Source organism: Mobula hypostoma, chromosome 7 (genome assembly GCF_963921235.1).
Source record: "Mobula hypostoma chromosome 7, sMobHyp1.1, whole genome shotgun sequence".
In the NCBI taxonomy this organism is placed as follows: domain Eukaryota; kingdom Metazoa; phylum Chordata; class Chondrichthyes; order Myliobatiformes; family Myliobatidae; genus Mobula; species Mobula hypostoma.
The window spans coordinates 176356687-176382967 of record NC_086103.1 but is presented as its reverse complement, the minus strand read 5'-3'; positions in this window follow the sequence as shown (position 1 = coordinate 176382967).

The following is a 26281-nucleotide window of genomic DNA, read 5'->3' as shown; positions in this document are numbered from 1 at the left end:
CACATTTGTTGTCAGTCAGTCCCTTTGCGTAGTTTTTCTTAGATTCCATTGTGTTCCTTTGTTCTGCTGCGATGATCTTCATGAAAATGAATCTCAAGGAAGAAAGTGATGACATATACACATGTACTTTGATAATAAATTAACTTTGAACTTTGGCATTGAATTTATCTTTCAGACAAATTGACATGTTTGTTTGCTAAATGGGGTAATGACAAATCGAATTTGCTGCTGATTTGCATAAATGCAAATTGCTGCGGTAAATTTTCTTTTTATTTTCCTGAATGACTGTGCAGTATCTTCCTGGAAGAGGTTGGGCTTTGAGTGTACAAATGTTTTTCAATGTCCGTCTATTTGGTTTTTGCCAGGGTAGATCAAATTCACGTTATAGAGGAGAGTATTGGCGGGCGGGGGGGGGTGTCAGAGGTAAGTTCTTTACAAGGAAAGTAGTGGGTACATGGAACAGTCTGCCAGGGGTGGTTCCCAAACATTTTTTTTAATGCCATGGACCCCTACAATTAACCAGGGGTACCATGGATCCCAGTTTGGGAACCCCTATATTAGAACATTTAAAATACTCATTAAGACATTTAAGAAACTTTTTGATAAGCACACGGATGGTAAAAGAATCCTGGAGGGAGTGGTTAGGTGATCTCAGAGTAGGTTAAAAGGTCGGCAGAACATCGTGGGCTGAAAGGCCTTTACTGTATGGGGGGCATGGTGGGGGCACTGCACAGGGTCAGATAAAGCTGCAAAGGGTTGCAAACTCAGCCAGCTCCTTTATTGGCACTAACCTCTTCATCATTGTGCGATGCCTCAGAGTTTGTACGTTCTCTCCATGTCCACATGGATTTCCTCTGGGCGCTCCAGTTTCCTCCCACAGTCCAAAGATGTACCGGTTGATAGGATAATTGGTCATTGTAAATCGTCGTGTATTTAGGGTGGCATCAAATTGGGGATTGCTGGGTGGAGCAGCTCGAAGGGCCGGAAGTGCCTATTCCCCACTGTTTCTCAATAAATAAATAAAAAAGACGGCATCCATCATTAAGGCTCTCACTACACAGGATGTACCCTCTTCTCATTACTACCATCAAAGAGGAGGTACAGGAACCTGAAGAGGAGGAGGAGAAGATGGCGGCGCGATGGCATGATGAATGATATCTGTAATCTGTCAAGTAGGGAACCGTGCACAATCCTGATTTGATGGAGACGGGCGTGAGAGTATGGAGGAACATCTGGGAAACTTCTGAAATGCCCGCTTCGCTGCCACTGCTACTGTGTGGTAACCGGAATCTCCAGAGCAGAAGGCCCCAAATCCTCGGTTTTGCTTGTTTCAGCGGCCGGGGCGAGGTTGAAGGCGCTCGGCAGAGGATGGTGCTCGGGAGCCTGTATCAGAGGTGCTGGTTGGAGGCTCGAAGTTTTCGGACGGACGGACTCAGTGTTGGCTGTGGTTGGCTGCTTCCAAGGCATCGGCAAGTTGACAGTGCCTGGAGGTTTATGACAGGGAGTTTTTCTCTTTTGCCACCTGCTATTGGGGACTCAGGAGTCGATCGACTCAGGGACTTTGAGACTTTTTTTTACCGTGCCCATGGTTTGTTCTTTATCAAATTATGGTATTGCTTTGCACTGCTGTAACTATATGTTATAATTATGTGGTTCTGTCAGTGTTAGTCTTTGGTTTGTCCTGTTTTCTGTGGTATCACTCCAGAGAAACACTGTATCATTTCTTAATGCATGCATGCATTTCTAAATGACAATAAAAGAGGACTGAGTGTTCTCATATTTAATAAAAAAAAGATGCACTCTCAAAATGTTTTAGGAACAGCTTCTTCCCTCTGCCATCAGATTTCTGAATGGACAATGAACCCCAGAACACTACCTCACTATTTTTGCTCTCTTTTTGCACTATTTCGTTTAATATTCTTATATATTTCTCACTGTAATTTGCAGTTTCCTTATGTATTGCACTGTGCTTCTGCCACAAAACAACAAACTTCATTACAGATGTTAGTGATGATAAACCTGATTCTGATTCTCTGCTGTAATGTTCTATATTCTGTTTACATTAACTTTTAGGTTCTGACTTCAATTTCTGCCTTAATGAGTACGCTGATCCTCTGGCCTATTTTCAGCCTGGTAATCTGCAAATGGAATGATAATATTTTGTCTGTGCTCGTTAAGTTAGCATGATTAAGTTAGCTTCACTGGAATAAAATATGACACCTTATAAAGCAAGATAAAGGAGAAAATGTTGTCTGCTGTAATTAACACCAAAGCTAAAGTTCCAATGATCTGGACACCTTGGTGGCGTAGTGGTTAGCATGACACTATTATAGCCCGGGCACTTTGGAATCTGGAGTTCAGTGCTGGTGCTATCCGTAAGGAGCTTGTATGTACTCCCTGTGAACGCATATGTTTCCTCTGGATGCTCTGGTTTCTTCCCTTAGTCCAAAGACTCACTGCTAATTAGGCTAATTGGTCATTGTAACTTGTTCTTGATTAGGCTAGGGTTAAATAGATGGGTTTTTGGGCAGTGACAGCTCATTGGATCGAAAGACCTGTTCCATGCTGTATTTCTGAAAACATAGAAAACGTAGAAACATAGAAATTCACAGCACCTTACAGGCCCTTCAGCCACAATGTTGTGCCAACCATGTAACCTACTCGAGAAACTGCCTAAAATTTCCCTACCGCATAGCTCTCTATTTTTCTAAGCTCCATGTACTTATCTAAGAGTCTCTTCAATGACCCTATTGTATCTGTCTCTACCACTGTCACTGGCAATGCATTCCATGCACCACCACTCTCCGTGTGAGAAACTTAACTCTGACATCCCCTTTGTTCCTACTTCCATGCACCTTAAAACTATGCCCCCTCGTCTTAACCATTTCAGCCCTGGGAAAAAAAGTCCTCCGGCTAGCCACACAATCAATGCCTCTCATCATCTTATACACCTTTATCAGGTAACCTCTCATCCTCTGTCGCTCCAAGGAGAAAAGGCCAGGTTCTCTCAATCTATTCTCATAAGACATGCCCTCCAATCCAGGCAACATCCTTGTAAATCTCCTCTGCACTCTCTCTATAGTATCCACATCCTTCCTGTAGTGAGGTGACCAGAACTGAACACAGTACTACAAGTGGGCTCTAACTAAGGTCTTGTATAATTGTAACATTACCTCACAGCTCTTGAACTCAGTCCCATTGTTGATGAAGCTTTGTCAGCCTTTACATCCCATTCAACATTCCCAGGAATAGTTGGGATTCTGGAAAAACAAGTGAATAAAATGCCAGAGAGCATGTTGGCATTTAACGACGATCTTAACACAAGATTAGATAGATCTTGCTCCATTAAGACAAGAAATTCTGCAGATGTTGGACATTTAGAGCAACACGCACAAAATGCTGGAGGAACTCAAAATGTCAGGCCATATCAATGGAAGTTCAAAATACATTTATTACCAAAGTATGTATACCATATACTATACAACCTTGACATTCATCTCCCAACAGACAGCCTCAAAACAAAGAAACCCAATAGAACCCATAAAAAGGAAGACCGTCAAACACTCAAGGTGCAGAGAGAAAAAAAAACAAATCGTGCAAACAATATAAATAAGCAAATAGCATTCAGAACTGAAGTTCGTGGAAGTGAGTCCACTGCTACAAAGCCAGCTGAACCATACAACCAAATAACAATTGCAGCTTGGAAACAGGTTATCTCGGCCCTTATAGTCCATGCCGAACTCTTACTCTCACCTAGTCCCACCGAACTGCACTCAGCCCATAACCCTCCATTACTTTCCTGTCCATATAGCTGTCCAATTTAACTTTAAATGACAACATCGAACCTGCCTCAACCACTTCTGCTGGAAGCTTGTTCCACAGAGCTACCACTCTCTGATGTAAAGTTCCCCCTCATGTTACCCCTAAACTTTTGCCCTTTAACTCTCAACTCATGTCCTCTTGTTTGAATCTTCCCCAGTCTCAATGGAAAAAGCCTATCCACATAACTCTATCTATCCCCCTCATAATTTTAAATACCTCTATCAAATCCGCCCTCAACCTTCTACGTTCCAAAGAATGAAGACCCAACTTGTTCAACCTTTCTCTGTAACTTAGGTGATGAAACCCAGGTAACATTCTGGTAAACCTTCTCTGTACTCTCTCTATTTTGTTGACATCTTTGCTATAATTCGGTGACAAAAAACTGTACACAATACTCCAAATTTGGCCTCACCAATGCCTTGTACAATTTTAACATTACATCCCAACTCCTATACTCAATGCTCTGATTTATAAAGGCCAGCATACCAAAAGCTTTCTTCACCACCCTATCCACATGAGATTCCACCTTCAGGGAACTATGCACCATTATTCCTAGATCCCTCTGCTCTACTGCATTCTTCATTGCCCTACCAGTTACCATGTATGTCCTATTTTGATTAGTCCTACCAAAATGTAGCACCTCACATTTATCAGCCTCAGTTCAGTGCAGAGACGAGTAATTCTATGGTGGTGACTAAAGAGTGAACAGTGTGGGTTGAGGCCTGAAATCAGGGCTTTGCTCAGTAAATGTTGCTCCCATTATTACTGAAGAGGTTCTGTAGATGCTGAAAATCTTCAGCAACTATTTAAAATCCTGGAAGGATCCCGTTTGGAACATTAGAAAGGGTCTGGTCTGTCTCTCTGAGGAAGGATATACAATTCAGAGAGTGAGTGCACCATAGGATCACGGGACTGGTTCACGGAATGATAGATTTGGGATTACAGCTGGAAAGGAAGGGGGAAGAAACAAGAATAGGAAGGTGGGGGAGGGGAAGGAGTTCGTGCCAGGTGAGGGGAAAGGTGTGTGGGTGGGGGAGAGGGGATGAAATGAGAAACTGGAAGGTGATAGGTGGAAAAGCTGAAGGGATTAAACAGACTGGTCATCAATCAATGAAATATAGGTCATCACGGTAGATTAGTGATTAACATAATGTTTACAATGCATAACCAGGTTCAATTCCTGCCACTGCCTGTAAGGAATTTGTACGTTCTCCCTGTGACCATGTGGGTTTCCTCTGAGGGCTCTGTTTTCCTTCCACAGTCCAATGAAATACCAGTTGGTAGGTTAATTTGTTATTGTAAATTGTACTGTACTTTGGCTAGAATGAAATCAGTGCGTTGCTGGGCAGTACAGCTCGAAGTGCCAGAAGGCCCTATTCTGCACCATATCTCAATAAATAAATTGATACATTTTTCTGATAGAGCTTGTCACCGATAGAGCAATGCAGTCCATACAGACCAACCTTTTCTTAGTGAAAGGATTATTTTCCACTTTCTGGAAAACCTCAGTTACAACTGGAAACAGTGCCAAGACTCACCTGATCAGGCAGCATCTGTGGAGATGGAAAACCTTGAGGTTTATGAACTTTAGTCAGAACTGCATCAACATCCTCAAAAGAAATACCGTTGACCTGAAACAGTATCTCTGGTGCCTCTTCTCCTTCTCTTTCTCAGACAGTCCACACTCCTATCCAATCAGCATCCTCCTTCTTGTTCAGCCTTTTACCTCTTCCACCTATCATCTCCCAGCTTCTATCTTCATACCCCCTTTTCCCCTCACCTGCTCTCACCTATTACCTGCCAGATTGTACTCCTTCTCCTTCCCTTACCTTCTTAATCTGGTTCCTTCCCCATTCTTTTCCAGTCAAGATGAAGGGTCTCTGCCCAAAATGTTGACTATTTATTTACCTCCATAGATGCTGTCTGACCTGTTGAGTTTCTCCAGCATTTTGGGTGTGTAATCACTAGATACGTTTTAGGAGCTTTAAGTGTAGGATATATTGTCCAGGGCACAATGTTTATGATAGCTTTAATCTCCTTTGATGTCTTATCAGTGGATTTTTAACTTCTACCAGCAGGGTAGGTTCATTCTAACATCCCCAGAGAGATAATCCCCCAGAAATGTTGCAACTTCAGTATTACAGAAACCATGAATTTCCCCGGATTGGGGCATGACCCCAGTGACAAAATCTGATTAGTTACCTACTTTAAGTCAGACAATTGAATTCATACAATCTGGAACACCAAACTTCATTGTCAACTCTTTATTCCATTCCATAGATGCTGCCTGAGCTGTTGAGTAATTTGTGTGTGTTGCTCTGGATTTGTAGAATCTGCAAAAACTCTTGAGTTTGCAGTGATTTTAGCACCAGTTGCTAAGCATTTTTTGTTTTTGTTTTCATTCTTTTATATTTTATCAGTGTTGAAATTTGGAATATTGTGTTCAGTTCTGGTCACAGAGAGTGGTGAGCGCATGGAATGCACTGTCGGAGTTGGTAATAGAGGCAGTTCTTTACATAGGAAGCAGTGGTGCATGGAACACCCTGCCAGGGCTGGTTGTACAGGTAGATATATTAGAGATTTTAAGATACTCATTGGGGAATTTAAGAAGCTGATAGATAGTCACATGGATGATAGAAAAATGAAGAGTTATGCAGGATGAAAGGGTGAGATGATCTTAGAGTAGGTTAAAAAGTCTGCAGAACACTGTGGGCCAAAGGAATTGTACTGTATGGAGGGGCAACTGCACAAAGTCAGAGAAAGCCACAGAGGGTTGCAAACTCAACCAACTCCATCATGAGCACTGAACTCCCCAGCATTGAGGACATCTTCAGAAGACGATGTCTCAAAAAGATTACATTCATCATTAATGACCCCCATCACCCAGGACTCTTCTTATTACTACCATGAAAGAGGAGGTACAGGAGCCTGAAGACACACCCTCAATGATTTACGAATGGCTTCTTCCTCCACCCCGCCCCCGTCATCACATTTCTGAATGAACAATGAACCTATGTTCTATGTTCTACGATCTTTGATATATTTTTAATGTTTTCACAATGCAATTGCTTACATCATGACCATTATATCTCCTATCTGAGAAAGATCAGGAGCTCAGTGTTGATGACAAGCCTACGTTTGAGTTTATTTCTCCAATGTGATCTTGAATGTATCTCCATGAAAATTTCAATTTTTGATTGACACAAAGCTAGTACGTCCTTGAGTGAATCAGATACAGATAGATGTTTACAGAGTTATAGCGAGCATTTTGGATAGTAATGTATCAAGTGGTATCAAAGGAAGCTCTTGCTCAGTTCATAATTCCAGATTTCAATCATATCTATCTTTCCACAATCCATGCTAATGGTTTTTGACAACATTCTGACTGGTGCATCATACTGGGAAAGTGACATCAATGCACAGGATTGAAAGCTGTTGCAGTAGGTTGTACATTCAGTCAGCTCCATCACAGGCACAACACAATCCACCATTGAGAACAGCTTCAAATGCCGGTAACTCAGGAAAGCAGCATCCATCACTAGGAATCCTTACCATCAAGGACATGCCTTCTGCTCATTCCTACCATCAGGGAGAAGGTACAGGAGCCTGAAGACACACACTCGGTATTTTAGGAATATATTCTTCCTTTCCACTATCAGATTTCTGAACAGTCAATAAACCCCATGAACACTACCTTGTTATTATTCTTTTGCTTCTGATTCCCATTCCCATTCATTTTAATTCCCGTTCCGACGTGTCGATCCATGGCTTCCTCTTGTGCCACCCTCAGCCTGGAGGAGCAATACCTGGGTACCATCCCACCTGATGGCATTAATATCGATTTCTCCTTCCCCCCCACACCCCCACCACCTGCCTTCAACTATTCCCCACTCTGACATTTTACTTCTTCTCACCTGCTTATTACTTTCTCTGGGTCCCCTCCTTCCTTCTCTCCTGTGGTCCACTCTCTTGTCCTATCAGATCCCTTCTTCTCCAACCCTCTACTCCATCTTTATCACTCACCTGGCTTCACCCATCACTTTCCAGCTAGCCTCCTTCCCCTCCCCCCACCTTTTTTATTCTGGCATCTTTCCCCTTCTTTCTCAGTCTTGGCCCAAAACAGTTTATTAACTTCCATAGATGCTGCCTGACCTGCTGAGTTCCTTCAGCATTTTGTGTCTGTTGTTTTGCACTATTTATTCATTCATTCATTTATCCATTCATTTGTTGGTTTGCTCATTTATTTATTTATTAACATGGTGTTTTTAAATCTTACAACATTCTGCTTCCGCAAAACAATACATTTCACAACATGTCGGTGATAATAAATGTAATTCTGATTCTCATTTCTAGTGATTTTAATAACATAGCAACTCAATATCAAGTTCTCCAACATCCGAGTTTGCTTCTCGTAGGCTCATAAGGGTATAGAGTCATTCAGCCCATCATACACATACTAGCCCTTTAATTCATGTACATTAAATCCAACTGCCTGCACTAGGACTATATTATTTTGTTTGATCACTTCTTAAGTGTTGTAATTTTATCAGTTTCCACCACCTCCTCTAGTAACACATTCTAGATATTACTGATGTTATGTTCTATTTTTCAATTATCTATTCGTCTCTGGTTCAACCTTTCTGCTGCTGGAAGCTGTTCCTAGCTGCACAATCAATCAACAATCTTCGTAATTCTTGGCACCTAAATTGCATTATCCCTTCTTTATCTTGCATCTCATGTGACTGGGGTACCTCTGCCCAACAGCATCTGCCAAACACCTGCTAACACATTCCCCAAAGTGATAGCTGATCAAACAATTACTTGCAAATTTAATATCCAGTCGTTTTTTTTTTGGCAAGTCCTGTGAGACCAAAGATAGTTTAGCTCCACTGAAACTGAGGGGAATTTGAGGTGACTCATGGCGCCAAATATTGAACCACGGATTCATCTGCAGAGGGAGCAGATGCTGGTTGAGGTGCTGGGTATGCCAGTGGTTAGGCGTGTGTGGCTGCTGCTGGGGCAGGTGTAATGAGCTCTTTGGGCCTATGTGGGGAGCCAGAAAGCACTGAGCTCTAAGGTAACACACATCAAAGTTGCCGGTGAACGCAGCAGGCCAGGCAGCATCTCTAGGAAGAGGTGCAGTCGACGTTTCAGGCCGAGACCCTTCGTCAGGACTAACTGGAGGAAGAGTGAGTAAGAGATTTGAAAGTTGGAGGGGGAGGGGGAGATACAAAATGATAGGAGAAGACAGGAGGGGGAGGAATGGAGCCAAGAGCTGGACAGGTGATAGGCAAAAGGGATACGAAAGGATCATGGGACAGGAGGTCCGGGAAGAAAGACAAGTGGTGGGGGGGAACCCAGAGGATGGGCAAGGGGAATAGTCAGAGGGACAGAGGGAGAAAAAGGAGAGTGAGAGAAAGAATGTGTGTATAAAAGTAAGTAACAGATGGGGTACGAGGGGGAGGTGGGGCATTAGCGGAAGTTAGAGAAGTCAATGTTCATGCCATCAGGTTGGAGGCTACCCAGACGGAATATAAGGTGTTGTTCCTCCAACTTGAGTGTGGCTTCATCTTTAGAGTAGAGGAGGCCGTGGATAGACATGTCAGAATGGGAATGGGATGTGGAATTAAAATGTGTGCCAACTGGGAGATCCTGCTTTCTCTGGCGGACAGAGCGTAGGTGTTCAGCAAAGCGGTCTCCCAGTCTGCGTCGGGTCTCGCCAATATATAAAAGGCCACATCGGGAGCACCGGACGCAGTATATCACCCCAGTCGACTCACAGGTGAAGTGTCGCCTCACCTGGAAGGACTGTTTGGGGCCCTGAATGGTGGTGAGGGAGGAAGTGTAAGGGCATGTGTAGCACTTGTTCCGCTTACACGGGTAAGCTCTAAGGTTTTCAGAGCAACTGAGTTGGTTAATTATTGTTTCATAAGGGTCACTAATTGTTTAGATTTCCTTGTGGTTTTCTCAAGCAACTCGCTCTTTGTGATGCAGTCTCCTGGTGTTTTCTGTATAAACTTGTAAAGTTAATTTTGATAAGCTCGGGGTTCCGTGTTACTTGTAGTCTTTAAGAGGACACCCGATCACCATGAATTGCAGGGTCCTAGTTCTGAGAATGTTACATCTCGGAGTGTCGCTCAGCTGAGCCACAGATGTTCTGCTGGAATTCTTACGAATAAACTTTCCTCTCTGCCTCTACCTTGGAGTCTGTCTTTCATTTGGGTTCCAACATTGCCCGTGCACCTTGTGAGAACAGGTGTCAAGGTTGGGTCAATGGATATATATGGGGACCGGGATCACAGTCTGTTGTGAGGCCAGAAATAGGTCATGGTGAGGGATGTGGTTGGAGATGTTAACCAGGTGTGCACTGAATCTTGGAAACCCTGATATGCTTTGGAATGTGGCTGGAGCCAGGAGCCAGAGATCTGCAACTTCAAATTCGTCTGAATCCAGCTTATTACTGTCATAGATCACGTGCCTTGAAAATTAATTTCTTTTAGCAGTATTCACATATCACGAAGGAACAGATTTCAAAACATGTTGGTGATATTAAGCCTGATTCTAGTTCATTACAAGATAAGGACAAACATATAGTACTGTGCAAAAAACTTGGCACACATATATAGCTAGGGTGCCTAAGACTTTTGCACAGTACTGTAGTAATTTTATGTATTGCACTGTAGCCCCCCCCAAAAAAATAAATTCATGACATATGTGAATGATGATAAACCTGATTCTGATATGGGTCTCTATTGTGGACTGAGAGTGGGAACGGGACAGGGAGAGGGGAATGAGTGGTGGCATCCGTTAGTCTTGCGAGACCATGGATCTGCGCCTGGAATGATGGTTGGGAAGGGAGAGGGGAGAGAGCAAGACACACCAGACAGACATTCTGTAATGATCAATAAACCAATTGTTTGTAATCAAATGACCCTGCCTGGTGTCTCAGGGCTGGGTGTGTCTGCACCCATGCTCCCCGTTCCTGGCACTCCTTCTCTGCCACCTGCCCCACACCCCTCCCACGGCACTCCACCCTTGCTATTCCCAACATTCTTTCTGCCCACCAGATTTACAAACTTACTCTCTGTTCCATGTTGACATACAAACATTTGTATATGGGCAAATGTCTTAGGCACCCTAGATATATATACAAATGCCTAAGGCTTTGCACAGTGCTATAAGTAACTTTAAATTATATTATCATCAAATATATCTAACTACTTCAACTGCAAAATAAAGATCAAAGTAAACATAATGATGCAAGGGCAAATTTGAAGAAAGGAAAAGCTGTTGTCTGAAGTAGTTTTAAGGTGTTTCGGATGGGTTCCAGAACCTGAACACAACTGGTGTGGCTCTCTGGGCTCCTACATCTCCTGCCTGATGCCACCAACAAGAAGAGGGAATGGTCTGAATGGAGGGGGTCTTTAATAATGGATGCCACCTTTCCGAGATTTGGCCTCTCTGGTAGGTGTGGATGGAATCAAGGGATGAAATTCGAAGAGGAGTGATAGTTTTCAGGCCTGTGTTGAGGACTCTCACTGGAGCTGAGGGGCAGGAACACTGTTAGGTTCCTATCCAGTGCACAGGTTCAAGGAATTAATTAGGTGTGTGGTCAGAGGTGGGTCAGGGATGAAGTGAAGGCAAGGACAGAGTTCATAGGACCATAAGAACATAAGATATAGGAGCAGATTTAGGCCATTTGACCCATCGAGTCTTCTCCCCCATTTCATCATGGCTGATCCATTTCCCTCTCAGCCCTAATCTCCTGCCTTCTCCTTGTATCCCTCAGGCCCTGATTAATCAAGAATCTATCAACCTCTGCCTTAAATATATTTGGCCTCCACAGCCGTTTTTGGCAACGGATTCCACAGATTCACTACTCTCTGGCTAAAGAAACTCCTCCTCATCTCCATTCTTAAAGGACACCCCACTATTCTGAGGCTGTGTCTTTGGTCTTGGGCTACGTCTACACTAGACCGGATAAATCCGTAACCGAAGCTTTTCCTCTTCGTTTTGACCCTCTGTCCACACTGCAATGGTGTTTTCCTCCCCTGAAAATGGAGATTTTCAGAAACACTCTCCAGAGTGAATAAATCTGAAAACGCCTAATATCTGGCGTAGTGTGTACGGGGTAATCGGCTATCTTTAAAACCGCTGTCATGACGTGCCGGAAATGGTGGCGGCAACGCGGCATTTCATTGTTTTCTTGAACGCAACCTCCAACACCACAACAATATCTGACAATAGATGTGTAACAGCCTAATGTAACATTATATGGAAATTCAAGATAACACTGATGCAGACATGTTTTATACATTTAACAAGGTGCTTTATTAATGTATTGCTTGTGCAAACATTCAATAGATGCAATTGTCACTTTTGCCCAGTAACTCGTTTTATTGCACATGTTAAATACAGCAAAATAATACACAAAGACATGGCAAAAGTAAAGGCAAACAAATAAGGTAACAGCAAATTTCACTTTTGCCCAGTTTCAAGCCTTATTGCATTTAGTTGTAGCTGTCGTCCCTTTCATCGGTGAAGAGACTACGGCTGTAGGAAATGTTTCTGGACAAACGTGCACCAAGTATTTTGTTTGGCAACTTCCTTTTAAGTTTTTCTCGTCTGTAACTGGACAAACACACACCAAGTGTCCTCTTTCCTCTTCGCTTGTTTTCTGTGTGCTCTGCGCATGCTCAGTAGGAGGAGATTCGCCCAAATATCCATTTTAATGTGGACAGAGGTATTTTTAAAAGTGCCTAGTGTGGACGCTTGTCGTTTTTATGTGAAACCGGCGTTTTCAAAATTATCCAGTCGAGTGTGGACGTAGCCTTAGCTTCTCCTACCATAGGGAACATTCACTCTATCAAGGCTTTTCAGCATTCGAAAGGTTTCAATGAGATCCTCCCTCATTCTTCTGAATTTCATTGAGTAGAGTCCCAGAGCTATCAAACGCTCTTCGCGTGATTAGCCATTCAATTCTGGGACATGGTTAGGTGCTTCGGTGCAGCTAGGGTTCAGGGGCATGCTTAAGTACAGTTGTGCAGCCTAGGTTGGAGCTTAGTAATTGGAACATTAGTGTCGCATGTCCTGGGTTTCAGTGAAAAGTTTGCATGCTATCCGGACAGATCATTTTATACAGAGGTATATTGAGACAGTGCAAAGCAATTAGTATTCAGCGAGTCTGGAGTTCAGGGATCCATTGTTGGCCAGTCCTGGGGTCCTTATCAAAAATCGAAGCCTGAATTGAAGATCAATAACCAGTACAGAAGTAGAGGCCCAGTGGATGAAACCCTGCCTCTGCGAGTATACAATTCCATTGACGGTCAGTGGCTTCAAGTCCACTGGAGGCAGGAGTCCCAAAGGCCTGTACTGGGGTTGAAGAACTATCTGTGTGTGTGTGAATGGGTGAGTGCCTGGGAGGGAGGAAAGGGGCTTGTTTTGCTGTTGTTGTTTTGTGGCTGTTGTCCTATTGTTGTTGTTTGTATTATTCAGCTGAGCTTTGTGGAATGCTACGTTGGCGCTGGAATGTGTGACGACACTTGCAGGCTGCTCCCAGCACAGCCTTCAGTTGTGTTGGTTGTTACTGCAAATGACGCTTTTCACTGTGTGGTTCAATGTACACGTGATAAATAAATGAATCTGAATCTGAATCTACCGTAATTGGATATCGGTGAAATATTGTCACATGTACCACATGTATCATTTTGAAAGATTCAGAATCAGAATCAGATTTGCTATCGTTGATGTAGGTTCTGAAATTTGGTGCAACACAAGACATAAAATTTATTATCAATTATAAAAAAACATTGTGTATAAATAGAATAAAAAGAATAACCAATGGACAGTTCAGAAGCAGTCGAGGAACATTTGCTTCAGGAACAGTTATTGCCCTTCAACTCTCAGGCTCCTGAACAAGAGTGAACAATTTCACTCACTACAACACTGATTACTGATCAATTTCACGAATCACAACCTATGGACTCACTTCCAAGGACTCTACAACTCTCATTTTGATTTACATATTTAGTATTATTATTTATTCTTTTTAGTATTTGCACATTTTGTCCTCTTTTGCATATTGGTTGCTTGTCAGTCCTTGCGTGTAATTTTTCATTGATGCTATTGGATGTCTTTGTTCCACTTTGAATGCCCGCAGGAAAATGAAACTCAAGGTAGTTAATACAGGGTGACATATACAAAGTATGTAAATGCAAAATACTCTGCTGATGCTGGGGTCAAAGCAACACTCGCAACACGCCGGAGGAACTCAGCAGGTCGGGCAGCATCCGTGGAAAAGATCGGTCAACGTTTTGGTCCGGAACCCTTCGTCAGGACTGAAGAGGGAGGGGGCAGAGGCCCTATAAAGAAGGTGGGGGGAGGGTGGGAAGGAGAAGGCTGGAGGGTTCCAGGTGAAAAATCAGTAAGGGGAAAGAGAAAGGGGTGAGGGAGGGGAAGCAGGGAGGTGATAGGCAGGAAAGGTGAAGAAGGAATAGGGGAAAACACAATAGGTAGTAGAAGGAGGTGGAACCATGAGAGAGGTGATAGGCAGCTGGGGAGGGGCCAGAGTGAAATAGGGATAGGGGAAGGGAGGGGGAGGGAATTACCGGAAGTTGAAGAATTCTATGTTCATACCAAGGGGCTGGAGGCTACCTAAACAGTATATGAGGTGTTGCTCCTCCAACCTGAGTTTAGCCTCATCATGGTAGTAGAGGAGGCCATGTATGGACATATCCGAATGGGAAGCAGAGTTGAAGTGGTTGGCTACCGGGAGATCCTGTCTGTTGTGGCAAAGTATGTACTTTGTTAATACTTTCACTTTGAATTTTGAATCTGATTCTGAATCAAAATCAGGTTTGTTATCACTGACATAATTTGTGAAATTTGTTGTTTTGCAGAGCAGTGCAGTGCAATAGATTAACAAATTACTATAACGTACAATAAAAATATTTTAAAAATGCAAAAAAGAAAGAAATCATAAGCATGAGAAATTCTGCAGATGCTGGAAATCCAGAGCAACACACACAAGGTGCTGGAGGAACACAGCAGGTCAGGCAGCATCTATGGAAAAGAGTAAATAGTCGACATTTCAGGCCAAGATCCCTCTTCGGGACTGAGGGGAAAAGAGGAAGATGCCAGATTAAAAAGATGGGGGAGGGGACGGAGGCTACCTGGAAGGTAATAGGTGAAGCCACGTGGGTGGGAAAGGTCAAGGGCTAGAGAGGAAGGAATCCAATAAGAAAGGAGGGTGGACAATTGGAGAAAAAGAAGGAGGAGGGGACCCAAGGGGATGTGATATACAGGTGAGAAGAGATAACAGGTCTGAGTTAGAAACAGATTAACTGTGCAGGTTTTGTTTACCAAAAGGAGAAATTCGATATTCATGCCATCAGTTTGGAGGCTACCCAGACGTAATATAAGGTGTTCTTCCTCCACCCTGTAAGTGGCTCCATCTTGGCACAAGCAGAGGCTGTGGACCGACATGTCAGAATGCGAGGCAAATAAAAGAGAGCGAATAGTGAGGTTGTGTTCATGGATTCATGGACTGAATGGCATCAGTAATTCACTTGTGCCAGGCTGCATCCTCCTCTTCTCCCTGATGTTACTCTGCGATGTCAAATTGGAATGATAACAACATTATCAGGAGCAAATAACCTTCAACAAATCAGCATTTAAATGAAAATTCTTTCGCTGCAAGCAGAAAGACAAGCTCACAACAACAAAAGCCAATTTATTTGCTTCTGATTTGCCTCATTGCAAGTGTGAATGTGTATTCCTTTTGATTGTCTAGCTAGCTTGCTCTGATCTGAGAGGACTGCCACTTGTTTTTGCAGAGTGTGGCTCCACTTAGGGACAGGAGAAACAAGGAACTGGGTGATGACAGTGAGGGGGATATTAAACCTGTCACCCACCCCCCATCCCCCGCACTAATATCCATCATGCTCCTCCATCCAAACCTATATCACACGATTAGGAAACACAAGGGGTTCTGTAGATGCTGCCTGACCTGCTGAGATCGTCCAGCACCTTGAGTGTGTCACACAAATTGTCGTTTGGATATGGGGCAGGAAAAGGGAGGATATACGTAATCACAAGAAATTCCGCAGATGCTGGAAATCCGGAGTAACACACACAATGTGCTGGAGGAACTCAGCAGGTCAGGCAACATCTATGGAAAGGAATAAAGTGTCAACTTTTTGGGCTGAGACACTTCGTCAGGACTGGGATGAGACGTGTTGATGAAAGGTCTCAGCCTGAAAGATCAGCTGTTTATTGCCTTCCATAAATGCTGCATGACCTGTTGAGTTTCTCCAGCATTTTCTTATTATTTGAGAGAGCTCAGAATAGGCCCTTCCTTCGAGCCTCACTGCCCAGCAACCCCCGATTTAATCCTAGCCTAATCATGCAACAATTTACAATGACCAACTAACCTATTAACCAGTACATCTTTAGACTGCGGGAGGAAACTGGAGCACCCAAGAAAAACCTATGCAGTCATGGGGAGAACGTACACACTCCTTATTTTGTGGGAGGACATGCATTTAATGCGGAAAAGGCTCAGAGGTTTGTAAACTCGGCCAGCTCGATTATAGGCATTTAGGATATCTTATGTATATAGTTTTATTCCACTCTTTCAGGAATTATACAAATTTAGAAACATAAGACATCATTAAATTGTTGCTGTTTGCCTGTAGCTCAATCCCTTTGCAGCAGTCTCCGATCAAGATTCAATTCCTGCCATTGTCTGTAAGGAGTTTGTCTGCTCTCCCTGTGAACGCATGGATTTTCTCCATGTGCTCTGGTTTCCTCCCACATTCCAAAGGTATACAGGTTAGGGTTAGTGAGTTGTGGGCACGCTATGTTGGCACCAGCACCATGGACACACTTGTGGGCTGCCCCCAGCACAAATTTCGCTGGAGTGATTTGCTGCAAATGACACAGTTCACTGTATGTTTCCATGTACATGTGATTAATAAAGCTAATCTTTATCTTTGTGTTTTTTCCATCCACCTCCCAACTCCACTTCGGCTCCCCCCCCTTCTACCTGGCACAAGCTGCCCATCACCTTTGACCCCTCCTCTCTCCACCAGACTCCCGCCTCACCTTCTCTTTACACTGGCCACCTCGCCTCCATGCCCTCAATCCTGAAGCAGGGTCTTGGCCTGAAATGTTGACCGTCTATTCCCTTCCATAGATGCTGACTTCCTTTAGCATTGTGTGTGTGTGTGTGTTGCTCTGGATTTCCAGCATCTGCAGAATCCCTTGTGTTCCTCCTGTAGATTGTTGATTGCTTAAGTGCCAACCGTATTTCAGTTGGTACTACAACCTCATTAATGTGGGCAGACTGTATTTGCACCTGCAACCTGCTGAGAGAGGGGAGCTACTCACTGAACCAACACTAACACAAGGGCTCGGCAATATGTTGTGTTTGTGAGATGGTTCAGAATCAGAATCAGCTCTATTATCATTCACATATGTGATCAATTTCACTACAAAAAACAATGCATGTTACAACTAATGAATGAATCAATGAATTCATAGATAGATAGTACTCGTAAATAGGTGCATGCATGATAGAAAAATGGAGTAAGAGGGAAGGGTTAGACGGATCTTAGAGCAGGTTAAAGGTCAGCACAGCAATGTGGCTGAAGGACCTGTAGTGTTTTATGTTACAGATGGATGGATGGATAGATAGATAAAAGAAAATCTGCAGAAGCTGAAAAATCTGAGCAACACACACAAAATGCCAGAGGAACTCAGCAGGCCAGGCAGCATCTACGGAAAAAAACACATTCGATGTTTTGGGCTGAAACCCTTCAGCAGGACTTTGGCATGATTTCAGCCCGGAACGTTGGCCGTACGTTTTTCATAGATGCTGCCTGGCCTGCTGAGTTCCTCCAGCACTTTGTGTAGGTAGATAGCTAGATGGATAGATAGAAGCATTGATAGATAGATAGATACTGTAGATAGGTTGAACTATTCGATAGGTAGATAGTTAATAGACAAATGAAGAGGGGAGGGTAATCTTAGAGTAGGTAAACAGGTTGGCACAATGTTGTAAGCAGAAGAGCCTGTGCTGTACTGCTCCACGTTCCATGTTGATTAGACAGACAGACAGACAGACAGACAGTCAGTCAGAGCAAGGGAGTAATAGTGAGGTTTTGTTCAAGGATTCAGAAATCTGTTGGCAGAGTGGAGGAAGCTAGAACATAGATCTTGATGTTCTATGATGGTGTGCTGATCTGCTCTAAGATTAATCTAATCCTTCCCTCCGACACAGCTCGTAACCTTTCACTTTTTGTTTCATCAATGTGCTATTAGCAGTCTCTAACCTTTCAGCCTGGGTCACCACCTCGGTCCTAAATCGATGAGTGCGGGTCTTCATTCAGTCTCCTGCATCTCCTCCCTGGTGTTAGAAACGAGAAGAGGTTGGCAAATAATTAAAGCTGCAACTTTATTTTACAAAATTCTGCCACCTGATTATAGGGAAACATTAACTAGAACTCAGGCAGTTATCTTTTAACAGGAAATTGTCCCCTGATTTATATGTCAGCCAGTCACCTGCTGCATTCGTCAGCACTGCTACTGATCTCCATTTTGGAGAAATGGTACCAGCATTTATTCTGCTAGTTTGCATCTATGTTCTAAAACCTATGCTGCAGTAAGATCTCAAGTTTGGATTTGGTATATGGAGAGAGTCAGACTTATGCAGTATAGAAGCAGCTCAGCTTGTCCATGCTCAACCAGGTAGATGCCTACCTGAGCTAGTCCCATTTACCTGCATTTAGGCTGGATCTTTTCAGACCTTTCCCATCCATGAACCTGTCTGTGATAGCATGAACATCAATTTCTTAAACTTCCGGTAATTACCACCTTCCCTTTCCTTCACCGTTCCCCTTTCACATCTTCTCTTCCTACCTGCCCATCACCTCCCTCTGGTGCTCCTTCCACTTCCCTTCCTTCCATGGTCTTTTGTCCTCTCCTATCAGATTCCCCCTTCTCCAGCACTTTATCTCTTCTAAATAACTTCCAAGCTCTTTACTTCAAATCAAAACAAATCAGGTTCAATTGTCATTCAAACCATACATGGATACAGCCGAATGAGACAGCGTTTCTCTGGGGCTGTGGTGCAAAACCATACACGCACATTCAAAATATCGAGGAAGGAGAGAAAAGGAACATAGTCACGTAAAAAAAACAAATTTTTACTCCAAGACCCTGAGCGACAAGCCCCACAAGTTGATGGTTCCCAGCAGTCCATCCTTTAATTCCACCAATCCAACATGGGAGGGCAGCCCAAACCGAGGCTGGTGCCACACTACAACACAAGCTCAAGACCTGAGGCCTAGCTACAACCGAGGCAATTCTGCTGCCTCGCCGCCTGTCTCTTCACCAAAGAAGGGAAGCAAGCCTGAGAGAATCAATGTCCAACAGGGTCTTGCGATCACAAAAAGGAAACATCCAAGACAGTCACTCACGATTTCATTGCACGCAGTCTTTGCACCAACTCTGGTGCCTCTGAGTATCACACAGCAGCAGGGTCAGCACCCAGGTTAGCTCAGCTTTTCCTGTGGCCTGACAGCCCATCTCGTCACCCCCAGCCTAACGGCCTATTTCGGCATCCCTGGTCCAATGGCCCGAATTGACCATCCTGGCCCAACGGGCTGGCTCGCCTTCTCCAAACTGTGATCCGGTTCTTAATGACACCCTGGCCGCCTACTCGAACAATGAGAGCTCACTAATACAATGGACTTGCTGTACTGGTAGTTACTGGATTCAAGTAAAGTCTTACCATGTATATAAAGACACATTAAACAAGGAAAAATGTACCCTTGGGTGGCCCCCAAGAGTCTGTTGTGTGTATATGCCTGCCATCTTATTGGAAGTAAGCCCCGTCTTCCTCTCCCGGTTTCACGTATCTCCTGCCACCTTGTACTTCTTCCTCCACTCTTCCACCATTTTTTTCTGACTTCTTCCCCTTTCCTTTCCAGTTCTGTTGAAGGGTCTCAGCCCGAAACTTCGAGTGTTTATCCCTCTCCATGGATGCTGCCTGACCTGCCGAGCTCCTCCAGCACATTGTGCGTATTGCTCTAGATTTCCAGCATCTGCTGTACCGCTGTGCCCGCCTAAGCATCATGGATGCCACAGCAGCACGGTAGTTAGCACAATACTCTGGGCGTTCTGGAGTTTAGAGTACAATTCTGACGCTGCCTGTAAGGAGTTTGTATGTTCTCCCCATAACCGCGTGGGTTTCCTTCCACATTCGAAAGTTGGTTGGTTAATCAGTCATTGTAAGTTGTCCAGTGATTAGACCAGGGTTAAGTAGGTGGGTCGCTGTCTGATGAGGCTCATTGGGCTGGAAAGGCCTGTTCTGTGCTGTATCTTTAAATAAATAATCCTTTAACAACTGATTCATAGGTTTAAACCACAACTTTCTGTAAACATGTTGACTCTCTATTGGCAAGGCATCATGACAATGACCTTTCCCTCAATGTCAGCAAACCAAAAGGGCTGGTAACTAATACTGCAAACATGAGTTGCAGAGCCTATGAAAGTTAGGTTGTGCTCAAAGGTTATGGTGGAAGGATAGAAATGTGGAGATGTTCCAATTTTATTAGCCATAATCTTATTGAGTAGTGGAGCTGTAGGGAGGGGCAGAGCGGCCTACTCTTGCTCCGAAATCCTCCATCAGTCAGTAAATTTATAACTAGCACAGAGGAGTTTGGTTCTGGATCCAGCTGCCCTACCCTAGGTCCCCATTTGAGGAGAACAACACAGCACTACCTTGGGCTATTTGATCTCTGAATGACATAATTCTCTCCAGGCCCGACAAGAAGCTCAGAGACCTCAGCCTTCACCCTGCCTTGTGTAGCTGGATCCTGGACTTCCTGTCAGATCGCCGGCAGGTGGTAAGAGTGGGCGCCCTCACCTCTGCTCCTCTGACCCTCAACACAGGTGCCCCTCAGGGCTGTGTCCTAAGCCCCCTTCTTTACTCTTTGTATACCCATGACTGTGTCACCACTCACAGTGTTATTCTGTTAATTAAATTTGCTGATGATACTACACTGATTGGCCTAGTCTCAAATAATAAGGAGGCAGCCTACAGAGAAGAAGTCATCACCCTGACACAGTGGTGCCAAGAAGACAAGCTCTCCTTCAATGTTACAGAAACAAAGGAGCTGGTTGTGGTCTACAGGAGGAATGGAGACAGCTAGCCCCTATTGACATCAATGGATCTGGGGTTGAGAGGGTAAACAGCTATAACTTCACCAAGGATCTCAAGTGGTCTGTAGACTCCAGCTGTAGTGTTGTTGTCCACAAATGGGGACCTGGGGTAGGACAGTTGGATCCAGAACCATAGCTTCTTCCACCAGGCCATCAGACTGATTAATTTGTGCTGATACAATTATATTTCTATGTTATATTGACGGTCCTGTTTTTCGTACATACTATTTATTATGAATGACTATAAGTTACACATTCACGAGAAAATCTGCAGATGCTGGAAATTCAAGCAACACACACAAAAAATGTTGGTCTTGGCCCGAAACATCGACTGTACCTCTTCCTATAGATGCTACCTGGCCTGCTGCATTCACCAGCATTTTTTGTGTGTGTTGCATAAGTTACACATTGCATATTTAGACGGAGATGTAATGTAAAGTTTTTTTACTCCTCATGTGTAGGAAGGATGTAAGTAATGAAGTCCGTTCAATTGAATTCAATTCACAAGAGCATATGACATTGGAGCAGAATTAAGCCATTTGGCCCAACGAGTTGCTCTGTCTTTTGATTATACACGATTTATTATCCCTCTCCCCGCCATTCTCCTGCCTTCCACCCTAACCTTTGAAACCCTGGCTAATCAAGAACATATCAACCTCCGCATTGATTCACTCGTCATCATCGTCATCATGTGCCATGTCATATGCCATAGGTGAATTCATAGCTCCAGATCAATAGTTCGTGCCCTTGAATTGCTGCCAATTATCTGTTATTAACCCTCGACCATACCTTCTAATTCTGGGAATCAGGCTCATGATGTAAATGTCAGAGATTTGCAGAGAGAGCCAGGGGTCTCAATAGAATCCTGGCTGTATGGTGTAGAACATTACAGCACAGAACAGGCCATTCAGCCCATGATAAACACAAAATACTCTGCAGATGCTGGGGTCAAAGCAACACTCACAACACGCTGGAGGAAGTCAACAGGTCGGGCAGCATCCGTGGAAAAGATCGGACGACGTTTCGGGCCGGAACCCTTCGTCAAGACTGTAGGGGGAAGGGGCAGAGGCCCTATAAAGAAGGTGGGGGAGGGTGGGAAGGAGAAGGCTGGTAGGTTCCAGGTGAGAAACCAGTAAGGGGAAAGATAAAGGGGTGGGGGAGGGGTGGCAGGGAGGTGATAGGCAGGAAAGGTGAAGAAAGAATAGGGGAAAACACAATGGGTAGTAGAAGGAGGTGGAACCATGAGGGAGGTGATAGGCAGCTGGGGGAGGGGGCAGAGTGACACATAGGGATAGGGGTTGGAGGGGGAGGGAATTACCAGAAGTTGGAGAATTCTATGTTCATATCAAGGGGCTGGAGACTACCTAAACGGTATATGAGGTGTTGCTCCTCCAACCTGAGTTTAGCCTCATCATGGCAGTAGAGGAGGCCATGTATGGACATATCTGGATGGGAGTGGGAAGCAGAGTTGAAGTGGGTGGCTACTGGAAGATCCTGTCTGTTTTGGCAGACGGAGCGGAGGTGCTCGATGAAGGGGTCCCCCAATCTGCGTTGGGTTTCACCGATGTAGAGGAGGCAGCCCATGATGTTCTCCCAAATTAATTACATCTAAACCTTTCCATCTGAACGTGGTCCATCTATCTCCACTCTTATATACTCCTCTGTACATCTAAAAGCTTCTTAAATATTGCCATCGTATCTGCCTTCTCCACCACCACAGCAGTGAATTCCAGGCACTTACCACACCCTGCACTTCTCCTTTGAATCTGCCTCTCACATATAATGTGTTCGTTCATGATCTGCCGTATTGTATGATGTGGGCGATCATGGTCTTCCATGAGGGGTGACCACAGCCATTGTCAATACTCTTCAGAGATTGTCTGCCTGGTGTCAGTGGTCACATAACCAGGACTTGTGATATGCACCAGCTACTCATACGACCATCCACCACCTGCTGTCATGGTTTTACATGACCTCGTTTGGGTGGGAGGGGGGGTCTAACTAGGTGCTACATATTGCAAAGGTGACCTGAAGTCTAGCAGAGGGAAGGAACACCTTACACCTCTTTTGGGAGAGACACATCTCCACTCAGTCACCCACAGATAAATTACCCTCTGTCTAAAGAAATTCCTCCTCATCACTGTTCTAAAGGGTCATCCTTCATTTCTGAGGCTGTGCCTTCTGCGTTTAGACCCTCTGCACATCCACTCTATGTAACCATTTCAATATTCAGTCAATTTCAATGAGAAACCATCCCTTGTTCTGAACTCCAGTGAGCACAGGTGATAGGTGAAATCAAATGAGGGGGAAGGTAGATGACTAGGGGAGGAGGACGAAGTGAGAAATTGGGAGGTGATAGGTGGAAAAGGTAAAGGGCTGAAGAAGGAATCTGATAGGTAGGAGTGTGGACCATGGGAGAAATGCATGGAATGACTCAAGAGGGAGGTAATAAAAGGGGAGCCAGGATGGGGAATGGAAAAAGTGAGAAGGCACCTTTGAGCACCTTTGGTCTGTCAGCAATAAATAAGATTTCCCAGTGGCCAACCATTTTAAATCCAATCCTCATTCCCATTCGGACATGTCAGTCCATGACCTCCTCTATTGCCATGATGAGGCCACTCCCAGGCTGGGGGAGCAACACCTCATATTCCATCTAGCCTCGAACCTGACATCATGAATGTCGATTTCTCCAGCATCCGGTAGTTTCTCCCCACTCCTCCTTCGGGTCAATGCTTTAAATTATTCAAATGCTGAACAGATCCTGACCCGGATCTGGGCCGTACCCTCCAAATATCCAGACCTGCCTCTCGGCTTTTTTGCACTACCTTACTTTCTCTTTTCTATTTTCTATTTATGATTTTATAATTTAAATTTTTAATATTTACTATCGATTTGTACTCCAGGGAGCGTGAAGCGCAGAATCAAATATCGCTGTGATGATTGTACGCTCTAGTATCAATTGTTTGGTGACAATAAAGGAAAGTAATAAAGTAAAGTAACTCTTTAAACCTTAAGATCATTCAAATAGACAAAAAGATGTAAAAAAAAATCACAATAGATTGTAAAGTATGAAAGATAATTTAACGCTCTCAAAACCATGAAAAAATACTTGAAATTATGAAGATAATATAAACTCAGCTTAACTTTTCTTTTTACTTTAGGTTGGCACTGAAGTTCAAAAGAATAGGATTCTATTTCTTTGAATTCTAACAAAGAGTTCTATGAATTAGAATTCCAATTCTTCCTCAGAGTCTCAGGTCAAAGCATCGACTGTTAATTCCTCTCCATAGATTCTGCCTCATCTGCTGAGCTCCACCAGCATTTTGTGTGTGTGTGCGTGTTGCTCTGGCTTCCTCTACAGAACCTTTTGTGTTTCTATTTCTCAGAGCTTAGAACCAGCTTCTAACATGAACAGTTTGTCTTTGATGGCAAGGTTTATCAATCTGCTCTTCCCAGGTGAGTGCCAGGCTGTCCTTCAAGCAGCTTGCACGGATTTTACGAGCTGTACCTTTTTGTCCCCAGAGCGTTTAACCACTTAGGGGTCAGTTCAAATAATTTGACACTCTCCTGAAGGATATTAATGAACCAGATGTGCTTTTGCAATAATCTCGTTAAGATTCCTGAGATTAGCTTTCGTTCCAGCGTTATTTAATTTCCCATTGAATGTCAAGGATAGGTGGTTAGACTCTCCGTGTTGTAAAGAGAGTTACAGTCTGACTCATCCCTACCAACCGATTTGCTCATCCAAGCTTGTCCCATTTGCCTGTTTTTGTCCCCATTCCACGAAATCCTCATGTATTTCACTATATCACAGACATAAAACAAAAACAAATTTCATGACATATTGTGAGTGATGATAAATCAGATACAAAAGACGGTAACGAATTGAATTGAATTGACTTTGTTTCTTACATCCTTCACATACATGAGGAGTAAAAATCTTTATGTTACATTCCATCTAAATGTGCCATGTGCAATCATAGTAATTTAGAATAAATAGAACAGTCAATGTAATATAGAGTACACTCAAATCAGGGTGAGTTCATCAGTCTGATGGCCTGGTGGAAGAAGCTGTCCCGGAGTCTGTTGGTCCTGACTTTTATGCTGTGGTACCGTTTTCCCGGATTGTAGCAGCTGGAATAGATTGTGGTTGGGATGACTTGGGTCCCCAATGATTCTTTGGGCCTTTTTACACACCTATCCTTGTTAATGTCCTGAATCATGGGAAGTTCACAACTACAGATGTGCTGGGCTGTCCGCACCACTCTCTGCAGAGTCCTGCGATTGAGGGAGGTACAGTTCCCATACCAGGCAGTGATGTAGCCAATCAGGATGCTCTCAATTGTGCCCCTGTAGAAATCTTAGGATTTGGGGGCCCATACCAAACTTCCTCAACCCGTGAGGAAGAGGTGCTGTTGTGCCTTTTTCACCGCACAGCTGGTGTGTATAGACCACGTGAGGTCCTCAGTGAGGTGGATGCCGAGGAACTTGAAGCTGTTTACCCTTTCAACCCCAGATCCATCGATGTCAATAGGGGTTAGCCCATGCAAAGTTCTTAGGCAAATATACATAACTAAAGTGTCCAAGACTTTTGCAAAGCACTGTAGTAATTTTATGTATTATACTGTACTGCTGCCACAAAAAAAAACAAATTTCATGACAGGTGTGAGTGATGATAAACCTGATTCTGATATGGGTCTCTATTGTGGACTGAGTGTGGGAAGGGGGCAGGGAGAAGGGAGTCATCATTGGGAAAAGGGGAAGGAGCGGGAAAGACCAGAGAGAAAATCTGTAATAATCAATAAACCAATTGTTTGGAATCAAGTCACTTTACCTGGTGTCTCAGAGCTGGGTGTGTCTGCATCTGCACCGACCCCAGCCCGGCCACACCTTCTCTCGAACCTGTCCCACACTCCTCCCACAGGGCTCCACCCTTGCCATTCCCAACTTCCTTTGCTCCCGCCAGAATTACAAACTCACTCTCTGCTCCACGTTGACAAATACAGTACGGAGCAAAAGTCTGAGGCACCCTATCTATATAGATGTGCTTAAGACTTTTGTACGGTACTGTATGTCTGTGATAATAAACCTCTCATTCTGACTGACATTCTTAGAGATGTCACAATCAAAGAAGCTTCATTGCTGTGTGTAAAGACAGCCTTGGTTAGGTCACACTTTGAGCTTTGAGTGCAGATCTGATCAACCCATTACGGGAAGCAGGTGAAGGCTTTGG